General features: G+C 41.7%; 1 protein-coding gene across 7 annotated transcripts in view; it reads right to left on the reverse strand.

The window, feature by feature from the left end:
- The window catches only part of CTNND2 (catenin delta 2), a 528002-nt gene that overhangs the window by 373290 nt on the left and 140295 nt on the right, over positions 1–14417 (reverse strand). The window contains exon 1 of one of the 7 annotated variants that reach the window (XM_079984914.1): positions 11468–11792. The exons of the other annotated variants lie outside the window; for them this stretch is intronic. The gene's annotated coding sequence lies outside the window, so the exon portion shown is untranslated. Of the gene's footprint in view, positions 1–11467; positions 11793–14417 lie in introns of those variants that run through there. 7 annotated transcript variants of the gene reach the window in all.

Here is a 14417-nt window from a genome sequence, read left to right on the forward strand (position 1 = left end):
AAAGACCCTGATGTTGGGAAAGATGGAGGGCACAAGGAGAAGGGGATGAGAGAGGACGAGATGGTTGGATAGTGTTCTCGAAGCTACCAGCATGAGTTTGACCAAACTGCGGGAGGCAGTGGAAGACAGGAGTGCCTGGCGTGCTCTGGTCCATGGGGTCACGAAGAGTCGGACACGACTAAACAGCCATGGGAAAGTAGGTTATTTAGAAGAGTGTTAGACTACTAAGGTCCTTACCAATCACTTTCCATTTCATAACATACAGAAACCAATACTTTTTCTTAGGCTTATGCACATTTTTCTTAAGAGGCTCTCTGCTCTTCCGCTTTTGTGTTTGTGCACGTTGCAGCTTTAAATTCATTTGCAAAGAATGACTCTTTCTCCTGGTTTTAGCTTGCTTGTTCAAAGCTCCACTTTCCTGTTCAGTTGTTGTTTTTTAGGTACATGTGATTTCATTCAGCTGAATTCTTGCTGAGATATTCTTATTAACATTTTCTTCCCTCCTGCCTCTGGGTCTGGTATTTCAACCACCTTTCCCATCCAGAGAATGCTCACATTACTGCCTTCAAAAGCAGGAAAGTTGGGTTTTCTCAGCTGTGTTTCACAGCTTTCCCCTACTTGTTAGCAACTTCATTCATGTCATGATTTGTTTGTTTGTGGGCACACTAGGGGGCTGACAGGCAGGATGTCTTTGTGTAAAAGGGTTTGCACCTTGTTGAGACACAAAGTAGGAAAAGCTTTAGGACTCCAACCAGTGTGAAGCTGGTTTCAGAAACAATGCATCCAACTGTAGTATTTTATAACAAAGTACAGGATACATATGCATTGTGTGAAAGGGGGAAACAGCTTATAGCCATTGTTAGATTCCCTAGTATAGTCAATAGGGGGAAAAGAAAGCCTCAAATAAACAGATTTAATTTGGACTAAAATAACAAGTCTACCCTGAAAGAAACACAGCCAACAGAACTGCAAGAAAACTGGACTGCTATCCCAGCTCTACAGATGCAAGGTGAATCTTCACACCACTAGCATATAACCAACAACTCTTAAAATAAGAAGCAGATTTAAAGAGACAGTAACATGCATATGCAAACCAAGTGTTGTTACATATTCTACCTGGGAGTAATTATATTATATTATATTATATTATATTATATTATATTAGTGCTTCATAAATATGTGACTGACACAATTCTCCAGGTTTATTCATCCCATGCCTATGCCCCACTGATCCCCACTGAATTTATTAATGGTTCAGACAGTAGAGGCTCTTAATCTCAGGGCTGTCATTTCAAGCCACACATTGAGCAAAAAGATTCCTGCTTTGCAAGGGGTTGTACTAGATGACCCCGGTGGTCCCTCCCAAGTCTACAATTCTATGATTCCAGGCTCCATTTTTCACAGTGTGATCACTGCAGGTAGAATCAGCAAGGAAGTACCTGGAGGGGAGATCTCCACAAAGTGGTGATGGCTGGTGGGACAGTGGAAAAAAAACAAACAGTTGTAGCCGTTGCAGGTAGGATCCCTAACTGTGTCTAACTCAGGGCTGGAAGCGATTCTCCCCCAGGGCTGCAGAGAAGCCTTATAAACAGCCCTTCAGTAAACCATTCAGCAGATTCTGAGCAACTGCTGAGTGGGGGAACTGCTTCGGGCCTAACTGTATGGCAGAACATGACTTCACCCTAGGCAGAAGACTCCCTTGCTATCAGGGCACTGCTTATGATTATTGATCTCTTATTAACTAATTGCTGTTGTACCCCTGTGTTTTCCCTTCTAATGGTGGCAAGCTCTGGAAATAAGCATTGGGGGGGGGGGAGCTTTGGAGCCAGGTTACCAACTGGCAGTGAAGGCTTAGGCATCACTGCCTACACCATGGCCCTGATCCAGTTGCCTTGGCTGCTTTTTAAGAAGGAAAAGAAGACGACAAAGCATTCCAGCCACATAATTCCTACATAGTATTTATTCTGGCTCTCGGCTTAATATACATAGTGCTATTCCTTGAGCACATTTTTATAGTTTTCTGCTTGAAATTGCTAGCACCTCTGTATCAAGAACAAAAAAGTTTAAAGTGATTTGAGGCAAAACAAATTCACTGAGCAGTGAAATATTATTATGCAGGAGATTCAACAATGTGTGACATATTACTTTTTCCTTACATTCAAGTTAGGCATCTGATCAAGGCCTGTATTTTAAAATGAGCTTAAAGATATATTTGCAAATGTTTGTATGTTTCATGCCAGGCAGAAACCAGCTGGCTAAGTACTTTGGCAGTTGTTTATCTTCCTGCTCTCCTGAACAAGGGCCCCTCTGATTTATAGCAGTAGCAGGAGACAAGTTTCTCAAAGTTGTAAATGGAATTACAGGCTGGGAGCAAATGTTACACTGACCCTACATATTACAGAATACAATCAAGCTGCAAAAACACTAATTAAGAGTTGGTAAATAGTAGGATTTCTTGTTTAACAGAAAATAATACCATGTGCCTCCCATCAGACTCTAGCCATATTTTCCTAAGGTTTAAGGTATACTGAGAGAGTTAAAGGGCAATAAATTTTGGGAAGAGCTAATGGGAAAAGCAGCTGGCTGGGAAAGGGGGGTGTAAACTGAAGAGGCTTCTTTTGAAGCTGTTTTTTACTGAGTTCCTTTTTACTTTGCAAAGGCCTTTTCTTCTAAAAAGCTATCTGTGCTGGTCCGGGGGGGGGGGGCGAGGTCCAGGACCTGAGTTGAGGGTCGGTAGACAGTCCTCCTCGGGCGAAGCGGGGTCCACAGAGGGAAGCCGGGCAACGACAGGAACTCTGGGGGAAACAGGACTGGATGCTGGCCAAAACAGCTCATCAACGACGTTGCTCCCGCACCCTGGGACCGGGCTGACTGGCCTTTATCTTCTCTGAGGCCAGGGGCAGCCCCGGCCCCCAGGAGACCCGCCTCTCCTGGCCTTAAGGCGAGCACTCCTCCTGGGAGAAACCAGTTCCCTTCGCCTCTCTGCCCTGAGCCTCTGCAGTTCAGGAGAGGCTGAAGGGTTACTGGGCCTAGGGGGAGACTCACCTGTAGGCACTGAGTCCTCAACCACCTCTGGAGCCAGAGTGGATTCACCTGGCTCCTGCTCCTGAGGATCTGGCACAGGTGCAGGTGCTTCAGAATCAAGGCCCTGCCCCAGTTCAGCCGGCCCTGGAGGCGAGGATCCTGTGCAGGCTGGGATTCCTCCGGTTCAGCCTCTGAATCGGATTCCCAGGCCATCACACTATGTTATGTATGAGATTTGTTGGCTTAATGTAATTAGGCAAAGGATTTAGAAAGTAAGAAATGTTAGATTCTTATGTTAGATTCTTATTTCATTGATGGTGTTTGAGAATGTGAACCCAAGATCTCTGTTTAGATAGAATTTAATACCACGAGCCATTTGTTTTAGCCATTTGTTTTGGAATGCAGGGGCAACAGGGGCAAAAGGTGATGTGGTAATTAAGGTGCCTTGTCGAGGCAAATGTAAGATATATGGCTACTTGTCTGCCATTTATGGATAGAAGGAAATATAGCTCTTTGTCTCCCATAAAAGGTAATAGGAAATGGGTGTATCTTTTATGATTGGTTCTAGCAAACAGCCAATAGGAATTTCAACCAGGCTGATTGGACAGAGGCAGCCAAAGGAGGAGCAAGGGGGCTGGGCTGAGGAAATATAAGTGCTGGCCATCAGGGCTGGAAGGGGCAGAGCTTTGGTAACCATATACCACTGTGCCTATCATTTATTTGTCTGACAAATAAATTATTATTTTAATTTCTCTATTGCTGCGTTGAATATTTCATTCCAGCTAAGCGTTAACCACAAGCAGGGTGCTACACAAGTAGACGCAACAGTTTATTCAACATTTCAAAAATGAATAATCTATTTTTAAAAAAATAATCAAGTGTTGTAGCTTTCTGTTGAGGAGGGGGTGGATTTCCAGCATCTAAAGCATTTCAGAATATTCCAACAATACTTTCCCTAAGTACTATAAAATCTGAAACAACTTGCTAAAAAATGTCTTAAAATTCTGTAGCATTTATTCATAAGAGTTTGGAGGGTGGGTTGCATAATTTATCTGCATTTTGGAGCATTTTCTTTTAATCCTGCAATAGTTGCTGATTTATTTATAATGTAATGTATGTAGATTTAAACAATAGCCCCCACCCCTCTTTTTCGCTACACACACACACACACACACACACACACACACAGGATCTTTGGTGGACTATGACATAGAATCATAGAATTGAAGACTTGAAGGGATCCCAAGTATCATCTAGTCCAACCAATGACAACTGGTTCCTTTCAAAACTGCATCAACATAAACATGGTCATTTGAACCTTATGTCAGCACACTAAGGAAACCTCAAATTATATTTTCTGTCATTGGAACTGCACAGACCATGCATAGCACTAGATCTGACCCGTAGACTTTAGGGATAAGGTGATGGTTAGAAAACAGATGCAAAACAGAACACCAGCCCATTCCCCTAAGATAAGAACAACGGTCATGAAAGGCAATCATGAACATGTTTCTTAAAAAAATAAAATAAATAAATCAGTTGTATCCAGTGCTTTTCTGGAGGGTACGCAGGGGTATGCAAACCTCTAAACATTTTGTGAATCTAAGTTTGGCCTCACTGAGGTGCAGTTTGATTGACGTTGGAGAGAGACTGAGCAGAGAAATAAGACCAAGGGTATATATTGATATAGGAATGTATTAGATAAAATGTAAAGAAATATACAATAAGAAGAGTACATTCATTTGTAAAAAAAGGAATATATGACGGGATAGACAGGAAGTCCAAAGTGTTGGTACATATATGATTTAGGAATAGTTTTTTGTCTTCGTTTCTTTTCTTTAGGTATATAAACTTTGTATACATGCTGAAAACTATATTATAATAAGCCTTGTGATGTAATATGATAATGTTTAATGATGTAAGATAAGAATGTTAATAAATAAAACTAAAAAGGGGGGAAGAGGTGCAGTATTTCAGCATGAGTAGGAAAATGAGAGTACCCCTAAACATTTTTTTAAAACGAAAAAAAGCACTGGTTGTATCTATATAGTCAACTCAAAATTAGGTTCCATTAAGCAAATGTTTTCTATAATGGTATTGAAAGCCTCCTGTCTGCATGTTCAGCCCCTGTTTACTGGTTCCCGTTTACATGCAGTGGGGGATTAGTGATAAATGACCTCTCTAAATTATACCACTGCCAATTACTTTTTCCATGGGGGAGGGAGGGAGAAAGAGGTTTTAATAATTGATTTCCTCTCATTTTTATTTTTTTTAGTAGTCCTGTTAGTTGTTTATAGCTCTCTTTTCTAGTGAAAAAAGAAAATAATGAGATTGGATTAGTGCCTATGCGATTTATCAACAAAACCTTCCTGATAGCAGAAGGACTAAATTTGTGCAATAGGACTTCATTTCCCCCTCATTGTATGTTCTCCACACACCCCACCTGCTCTGGGGAGCTGGGGGGAGGGAATGTCAGGAGTTCATCGTGCACTCGAGTAGGACCCTGGCAGAGACACATGCCCGACGGGCATGTTCCCTCCCTCCTGGTCGATCATTCAGGAGCTTCATAAGCTTTCTTCAGCCTGAACATCACAGCAACCAATGCCAACCGACACCAGCACACTTAAGGATCTGAGGACTTTGCTCACCATGCTCAACAGACCTCAGCAACTCAGCATTTTGGCTAATCTTTATTTACATATAAACACACATGGAGCACTGCAACATGGCTCCCTCTCTCTCTAGCATCAGACAGCAAAGAGGAAAAAGGACAATAATCCTACTTCACAGAACAAAGTAACACAAACATCCTGTCTCCGTCACTTCCCACTCTGTGGAGTCAAAACATACACCATCATGTGACAGACAACAATTCCATGACTGCAATTATGGAGCAGGAATTCTAACAGGGAAACCTAGAGCAAATTTGGCGGGGGGCAGGGAGGTGCACAATGAGAAGAGAGGAAGCTCTTTTGCACATATTGAACTTTTTGTGGATAACAGGACAACTTTGTTGGTCCCCACCTTGGGAAGAGAAACTGGTACCAAGGCCATGGAGAAGCTAATTAAGTGACAACTCAGATACTACAAATTACTAATCCCTTGGTGATACATTGAGCAATGAGCCACAGGATCTCCTAAAAATGCCTTAATAGAACACTAGTGCTTCAGTTGTATTTTATCACCAAAAAATGCCACTGTAAGGACATGGGATGATTACTTCGTAAACACTGGAATACAGTGGGTTCATATCAATGCCATGTAGTTTGCTACTTCTCGCCTTACACCATGTGTGTATACATGCCTCTGGCTCAAGCTGCACACACATTACTGTTCACCCTGGCTCCAGCCCTGGGACGACGTGACCTTTGCAAAATTCACCCAGAATTCTGAACATCTGTATTTTGGGCTTTCATCTGTGTCTTAACGACTCTGCAGTTTTCTTCAGCCGCTGCTACTGTAACTTTACAGCTGAATTCACAATGGCAATTTTTAAATTATTAATTGTGTTATCATTTGTCAATCGAAAAAATGTGAGCTAGATGGATCATTTGTCTCTAATGACATGGGCAGACAGTGGCTATCCAGTTTCAGACAGGGGCCTTCCCCAGTCTGACTTGGTACCTTTTGTACTCAGAGGGTATGTTCTGTCCCTTTTCTATAGCCCTTCCACTTTTAATTTAGCCAGTCATAAAATTTAGCCTCACAAAATGAGACTCTCTAGCAAATTCATTCAGGTATTATTAAAGTTGTCCCGGATACCAAATACTTTAATTCAGGGTATTACACCACATTAGAGAGATTTATGGCCTCTTTTTTGCTCATCTTTTTGGTGAGGTGGGTGGGATGAGTTAGATATCCCTTTCTATTCTGATTTTTCTATTTGGTTTTTATTTTTTGTAGGCCACTCTGGGTCACCACAACAATGGGAGAATCCCACAAATTTCTCCAAATGGAAATAAATCAGGACCTATTATCAAACAAGGCATATTACATGGCTGTGTCACTTTTCATTTTTGCTGTTGCTGTTTTGCCTTAAGTATCTTCAAATACAGACAGTAGAAAGATGATATAGTATTATTGCTGCCAGTAGCTCACACCAAAATAAGCAAAAGTTTATTTGCTTTAAATCAAATTCTGTTCTATGGCTTGGAACAATAAGATGAACGCATTGCCCCTTCAGTAAGTGGCTTTCCAAATGTTCATGAACAAGCCACAAAAAATCCTCAAAAGTTCAGTTGCATATATTAATAAATATAATAACAGCTTCAAGTAATTCTGGTTGATGGAAATGACACCTTATATCAGAATTTAGTTTGTGTTCCGAAAAGATCCCTGAAGGGGGGGGGGTCAATCTAGGAAAAGCTGAAATTATTTGAACTTCCACCCAACTTCATGCAGATGCTTTGCATGAGCAAGATTCCATGTTTGCAATGAATTTCACGTCAGGAGAAATCTGGTGGGAACTCTATTTCAGAGGTGGTTCCGCTTATTTCTTTCGACTTTTGAAAATAAGGTAATAGTGCTGACTTTAGGTGACTTATTGTACAAATTGTACCCTCTCTCATTAATGGTGGAAAAGTAGTTCAAAAGAAAAGCAGAACAGCTCTACAAAGAAAGAAAGAAAACAATACATGGGCTTGTGCTCTTTGCTGGTAATGTTAGATGGAATAAAGGAAAGCTTAAGTTACTTCTGTGAACACACACACACACAGAGAGAGCGAGAGACAGAGCGCAAACTTCTGTTTCAGATCATGTTAAAAGTCGCTGTTGCTATCAGCTTTAATGAGATCAAAGTTTATCCCATTATACACTCCTACAAACACAAGAAGACTTAATCTGAACTTTTGCCCCCTAAAATCAATGACAGTTTGCCAGCAACAACTTTGGCAGAATTTATATGTTAACTTTAGAACTATAGTTTCCACATTTCAGTGTAGCAAATCAATAATTTGCCCTATTGTGCTGCATTTTGGACAATTTCAATGTTAATGAAATCCCTTTTTTTTTCAGGGGGGCTGGTGTCCTTCGCATGGTTGAAGCTGCACTCAACATATGGGGTTCTGCCACATGAAAACAGCTTCTCACACAAGAATGCATTTCATTCACTCCTCTGTTGAGGTAACAACTGTGATGCAAGGTTGATATAAGATGTTGGGTCCATGGAATCTTATGCAAAGAACCATTTAATGTGTTTAGTAACACATTTTAAATGCACCAGCATTAGGTAGCTACTTCCCAAACAGAACAGAACCCACAAACTACAAGTACTTATTTTGGCACAGGACTACATTAGGAAGCTCACTTAAAGCAAAAGTGTAGATTTGCTCTATGTTCACATTAAAACAAAAACAAAAACGGAATCAGTTTAAGTATCAAAACATCCCTTGGGTGGGATTCACCTCATGAGCCCCATCCGCAGAAGTCATGCACAAGGACTTCTGCTTGTGCAACAGGGCTTTTCCTGCTCTCCTCCCCGACACCCCAGAATTGGCTCAGAGGGTCAGCAAAAACCCCAGAGTAGCATGAGGAGAGAGGAGAAGGAGGTATCATTCTGTTTAGCAAACTGAAATGCTTGTGCTGATTCAACCTAAGTGTGGTATTGAATTCCACCCTATGTCCACATTATTATGTCACAAACACTCCCCTACAGTAAAGGTAAAGGGACCACTGACTCTGGGGTTGCGATGCTCATCTTGCTTTACTGGCTGAAGGAGCTGGCGTTCGTCTGCAGACAGCTTCCGGGTCATGTGGCCAGTATGACTAAGCCACTTCTGGCAAAGCAAAGCAGCGCAAGGAAATGCCGTTTACCTTCCCTCCAGAGTGGTACCTATTTATCTACTTGCTCGTACTTTCGAACTGCTAAGTTGGCAGGAGCAGGGATCGAGCAACGGGAGCTCACCTCGTCACAGGGATTCAAACTGCTGACCTTCTGATCAGCAAGCCCTAGGCTCTGTGGTTTAGACCACAGCGCCACCAGCATAGTCTACAGTAGTGACCGGCAATTTAGGTCCAGGGCCTTCCTAAGGTCACAAGGGGCTTTTCAATTGCTCTTCAGCATAACCTCCAATCTTGGGACCCTCCACAAGTTCTATAGCCTCCTCCTATCACTATTTGTTTTCTCATGAGACACAAGGAAGTTTGGTAAACAGATAAGTTGAATTTTACAACACAGCTAAGTCGTATTATGGCATACACTAGACCTCTTGCAAATGGAGGACAGAAATATGGACAGGGCTATTTGCCGCTTCCCTCTATGTAGTATTCTTTTCATGTGCAATTTAGCTATTCGTTCCCATTTGCCTGCAGTGGTTCATAGGTACCAGGGCACTCTTGCCATATTGTTCAGTCACACCATGGTGGAGGAAGTAAACAAAGGGCTTAGCAACCCATGTAGCATGGTGGAGCTGTAGAACCACCCTACTGACACAGGCATCAATGCAGCTTACCTGGATAAGGGGCTGCATGGGTGCACCAGTGTGCTCACACAGTCCAAACATCACAACCACCATGCTCTATCCTGGCCCTGATGAGAGAGTAAATCTTTTTCCACAAGCTACAGCACTGGCAGTCACAGTTCTTGCTTTATTCAACATGTAACACATACTAACAATTAAGTTGCTAACTGGAGAACCATAGTAACTCATCTAAATGGTACTAGCAACATGATTACGGGTAGTTTTAAATTAGGGATGTAACTACTGTTTCAAATCAAGGACATTTCAGGTTCTCCTTTCAAAATGCACAACCACCAACTCAATTCATTTCAACATCTTTTACAATGAAGCAAGTGCTACATTATGACACCCATGTCACTGTTTTGCTGTCCAAGAAACAAACACGTGAGTGTTATAAAATTAGTTGGGTATGCCCATTAATACCAGTCAAATGTGGAGAAAAAATTAACTTATTGGTCCTAAAGTAGATTTTAAGAAAGCTTGGACTGACTGAAAACACTTGTAAAATACGGAACTCTTAATATTTCAATTACATTATCCACAGATAAAGAGATTTTACAATCATAATATGATTAATGCCACTTCATTGTAATTTTAAGAGCTGGAAAACCTCTCTGAGTATTCTTTTCATGTTTAATATTGAAATGCAAATAAAACATTTAGCATAGGATTAAGCAGCTAACCCTTGCTGATATCAATAACCCCACTGAAATTAATTAACATGACTAAGTTAGTTTCATTAACTTCAGCAGGTCTACCCCGAGTAAAATTTAGTTGTAAAGTATTTGTCAATATATAATCACTCTGTAAAATAATACAACAGATAACTATGTTTTTTTAAAAATGTCTTTCACAAAAGGCGTTGGCTTAAATTGATGATTCTTCCTTTGCTGCATAATCAAGAATGCCAAGGGGTTTAATGGGAGTTGGTTTTGTATTGAAATCCAGGCACTGGGAAGAGGCCATTAAATTAAATCCTGTCTTTAAAAAGGTATACAGATTAGAGTTCTGAGTAAAACTTGAAAAGAAAGGCAGCCATGAGTATTTCAGGCATATTCAGCTACTGGCATCAATTCATTTATTTAATTTGCTGAGCAGTCACTCACAGCCTTCTTTGACTCTGGCATTACATAGCAGTTCATCCATGACATTATAATCATATGTTATAGTCTGTAAATGTCCATTATGTGTTTTTTTTATTTTATATTAGTTAGATTTTTCTGACTTCAAAGTTAATAGTTTAGGACCTCATTTTGATTACATATAAAGTACACAATGCATTTCTACCTACATAACACTAACACAGAAATTAGACATTTATCAACACAGAAAAATAAATTGAAATTCATGGGCAAAAATGCAAAGCAACAGGTTTCTACCTCAAAATAGCAACAGGATCACTTATTACCAAAGGGAGCAACTGTGGAAATATATTTTGAACAGGGAACATATTTGCTGTCTTTGCCTTAATCCAAATGGTCTTTTGGTTTTCTTAGAATATTTGAAACAAGCAAAAGAGAAGCCATTAGTTAAAACATTATTGTTAGAGTGGTGATGGAGATATATGACGAAAGGATTAAAACAACTTTAGTTAAAATATAACTTTCCCCTCTCTTTTTCTATACCTCCTGTAATCATAATATTGTTTTAATGGTGCATTACTGAACAGAGGGGAAAATGGAGCATAAAGCTCAGTTACTTAAAGATGCTTCAAATTGCTGATGAGTTAAAACTAGATAAATGTGCAATCCCGACTTAACAAAGTGAATGTTAATATTTTGGTAGTAGGTTTTAGAATAATTTTCTTTTTTAAAAATAAGATCATGCACAACTATCATCCACAAGAGCAGGCTGATTTTTTTTCTTAACATATTACTGCAGTAAAACTTTCACAAAACAGCTCTGCAAAACTTTAATAAAAACCTTATAAACAAACTAGTAGTGCAAGAAAAATACAGTATAAATTTAGCTCTCTTTTCTTTTACCTTTGTCACACACTTTGCAAGCAAATATTTCTCAGTCGCTTCAAAAAAATAAAAATTCAGCAGTCCAAGTAAACAAACCCAGTAAACAAAGCTGAAGGGTGAGTTTTGTTTTCTCCCACGGTAGCAGTACTTCCAGCAGGTCTAGTCATTCCTTATCTTTCATCATTTGTAAAAGTTAACATATATGGTTTTAAATCCTGAATGTCAGTAACCATCCTAGTAGCACAAACCAGCTACCACCTCCTTTGGTTTGTAAGCATGCAAGAAGCTGCAGAAAAATAAAGGGCAAAAAGGATGTAAAATACGGAGATACTTCAAGACCCTGTGGCTGCAGCCTTAAAAAAAAGAAGAATTAAATTCAGTCAGGCACAAAGGTCTCCATGGCAACTGTGAACAGAGCCCTCCCCTCTGCTATTATTTATGCAACATTTCACCACAAAAGGACCTTCCCATTAGCCTAACGGGAGCCCCCAAAGCTCTTTCTCCCCTGTAATCACATCCTCTCAATTTATTTAGACCCCCGAAATAAAAACTATATGACCTTTGGTTGTGGTAAAATACATTCAGTTAGCCACTTAGTGCTCGATCTTCCCAGATAAAAAGTGCACTTTGAACCTTGCATAGAGTTTATATTTAATGCCATTTCTGATTTTGAAATTCAAGATGCCCATTTCACAAAGAAGCCGTATATTTGAATGTTGTTCGTTCTGCTGCACCACAACTACATGTGGTTAGAAAGTAAACCCTTGAAGAAAATCACGCTCAGGTATCAGTATGCAGTATTCTGGTAGCTAATTTCATACCTACTTATTCTTGCTGCTGGCATGTGAAACAGTGACACTTAATTTTATCTACCTTTATTACTATTCGGGAGCCAGGGAGGAATTTGCCTACAGACAAATTAGGCCAGGCTAGGGTTTTTGCCTGAGGATGCAGGTGGCATTGTGGCAGTTCGAATCCCCGCGACGGAGTGAGCTCCCATTGCTCGGTCCCTGCTCCTGCCAACCAAGCAGTTCGAAAGCACATCAAAGTGCAAGTACAGTGGTGCCTCGCAAGACAAAATTAATTCGTTCCGCGAGTCTCTTCGTCTTGCGGTTTTTTCCGTCTTGCGAAGCACCCCTATTAGCGGCTTAGCGGATTAGCGCTATTAGCGGCTTAGCGGCTTAGAAAAAGGGGGGGGGAGGGGAAAAAATCGCAAGACTCGCAAGACGTTTTCGTCTTGTGAAGCAAGCCCATAGGGAAATTCGTCTTGCGAAGCACCTCGAAAAACGGAAAACCCTTTTGTCTAGCAAGTTTTTTGTTTTGCAAGGCATTCGCCTTGCGGGGCACCACTGTAGATAAATAGGTACCGCTCCGGCGGGAAGGTAAACAGCATTTCTGTGCACTGCTCTGGTTCTCCAGAAGCCACTTAGTCATGCTGGCCACATGACCCAGAAGCTGTACGCCGGCTCCCTTGGCCAATAAAGCGAGATGAGTGCCGCAACCCCAGAGTTGGCCATGGCTGGACCTAATGGTCAGGGGTCCCTTTACCTTTACCTTGGGTTTTTGCCTACCTCGTAGCGACTTGCTGGTGGAAAAAAGCATTGTTTGGGATCCTTAGTTTAAACAAAGGAAGGGGGGTAGGTGGGAAGGAGCCCTACTCACCTCTTCATGAACCAAGTATCAGGGTACCCAGGTAAAGGAGTCCAGAGAGAAGGTTTCTGTCCCAATGCCCAGACGGGGCTAACAGGCTATAGAATTCCCCAAATGGGGGCCTGTAGGGATCACCCTATTTGATATGTGTTAATGGGGGTCCTTAACCCAATATTGACCCTCGTGAAGGAATCAGCCAGCAATTGGGATAGTTGATTCAGGATACATAAAGGTCAAGGTAAAGGGACCCCTGACCACTAGGTCCAGTCGTGACCGACTCTGGGGTTGCGGCGCTCATCTCGCTTTATTGGCCAAGGGAGCCGGTGTACAGCTTCCGGGTCATGTGGCCAGAATGACTAAGCCACTTCTGGTGAACCAGAGCAGCGCACAGAAACGCCGTTTACCTTCCCGCCGGAGCGGTACCTATTTATCTACTTGCACTTTGACGTGCTTTCAAACTGCTAGGTTTGCAGGAGCAGGGACCGAGCAACGGGGGCTCACCCCATCGCAGGGATTCGAACAGCCGACCTTCTGATCGGCAAGTCCTAGCCTCTGTGGTTTTAACCCACAGTGCCACAGTGCCTATGTGAAAGCCTACTTGCATCTGTGCTCAATAAAGTTGTGGCCACTTTGATCCCAAGATGATGCTCCTGAGCTCGCAAATGCAATAATGGTTTACCACTGCTTTAAAGCTGATTTGAATAATCTGCAATGCATATCTGACCTGCATTTCAGTTGCATAGTCTCCAGATGGGAATGTGTGTCAATATAAAGTTGCAGCGTGACTCGTGCTCAGTGGGCCAAATTAGTCTGCATAGCTTGAGAAGGAAAAAGATATTGTGAACATCTGAGCAGGGGAAATCACACAAGTGAGCACTCGTCTACTCCAGTGTTGTGAGCACAGGCATGCTCACCTTGATCGTTCAAGCTTCTGCTTCCTTTTTCACCTGCCCAAAGGTTAAAAAACAAAACAGAACAAAAACAAAAACCATACAGTGGGACACAGGAAGAAGATGGGAATGTATCTAATGCCCAGCGGATAATGTTTTCCTCCCAAGGGCTGCATCTGGGACGGTAAGACTCAGAATTCCCAGTGGAAAACCAACATTCCATTTCTGCTGAAGAGAAGGCCCTTTGATTCAGCGCCCCCTCCTCCATCTGCAGTCCCCACCACACCACCTTCCATGCTATTTCAGACGGTCCTGCAGCCCTCTGACTTGGGGGAAGCACAGGAGGGAACCTGGAAGCCACAACCTAAAAAGCACCATCTTTCATAAGCCGAAATCCACCCATGGGACTCTGGATCCAACCCACCCAA

Source organism: Podarcis cretensis (genome assembly GCF_951804945.1).
Source record: "Podarcis cretensis genome assembly, chromosome: 7".
Classification (NCBI taxonomy): domain Eukaryota; kingdom Metazoa; phylum Chordata; class Lepidosauria; order Squamata; family Lacertidae; genus Podarcis; species Podarcis cretensis.